This window comes from Cynocephalus volans, chromosome 17, assembly GCF_027409185.1.
Source record: "Cynocephalus volans isolate mCynVol1 chromosome 17, mCynVol1.pri, whole genome shotgun sequence".
In the NCBI taxonomy this organism is placed as follows: Eukaryota; Metazoa; Chordata; class Mammalia; order Dermoptera; family Cynocephalidae; genus Cynocephalus; species Cynocephalus volans.
Window position 1 is genome coordinate 17,121,292 of NC_084476.1, and position 698 is coordinate 17,121,989.

The following is a 698-nucleotide window of genomic DNA, read 5'->3' on the forward strand; positions in this document are numbered from 1 at the left end:
CGAATATAGAATATGACCTAAATTTGGGGGGAAAAATTTCTCTCATATGTGAAGAAAAAAGACTGGAGAAAAAATGTGTTTAAATTTTGTACTGATTATTTTTGGTTGGAGGGGTTATAAAAATTTTTAGTGTATCTTTTTTCCTGTCTAAATTTTCTAATAATGAAGGTGTATTTCTGTTGCAAACAGAAAAAGAGACAAGAAAAACGAAGAACATACAGGTTGGCATATCTTCATGGTGAAAATGGTACTGGTATACTCCACTGGTGTAGCATAAATTGGTACGATCCTAGAACAAAACAAAACAAAAACCCCAGTAATGTATAAGTGGTTTTTTTTTTTTGAAAGAAAGGCTATTTTATCGGTGCTCTACACATTCAGAGAAAGTTCTCTAGTCACAAACTATAGAAATGATCCCTGAAAATATAGTCTAATATATAAGTGTTTTAATGAGGTTTATGCCCTTTGACTTCAAACACCAACTTCTGGGAATTTCTCTTTTATTCTGGAGACATAATTCAATAGACGCCACAAGCTATGTGCAATGAAGATACTCATTATGATGTTAGCTATGGCAACAAACACTGTGTAAAGTTAAATGTCCAACAATTGGTGAACAGTTTTGTAAATGATGGTGCATCAACATAAACGGGTATTATGGTACCACTAAAATGATAATTATGAAGATGACAGCGACA

At 32.7% G+C, this 698-nt stretch overlaps 1 pseudogene; it reads right to left on the reverse strand.

Annotated features, from left to right (window-relative positions):
- Positions 1–355: 355 nt before the first annotated feature.
- LOC134366289 (small nucleolar RNA U3) lies at positions 356–433 on the reverse strand (annotated as a pseudogene).
- Between the last annotated feature and the right edge of the window lie 265 nt (positions 434–698).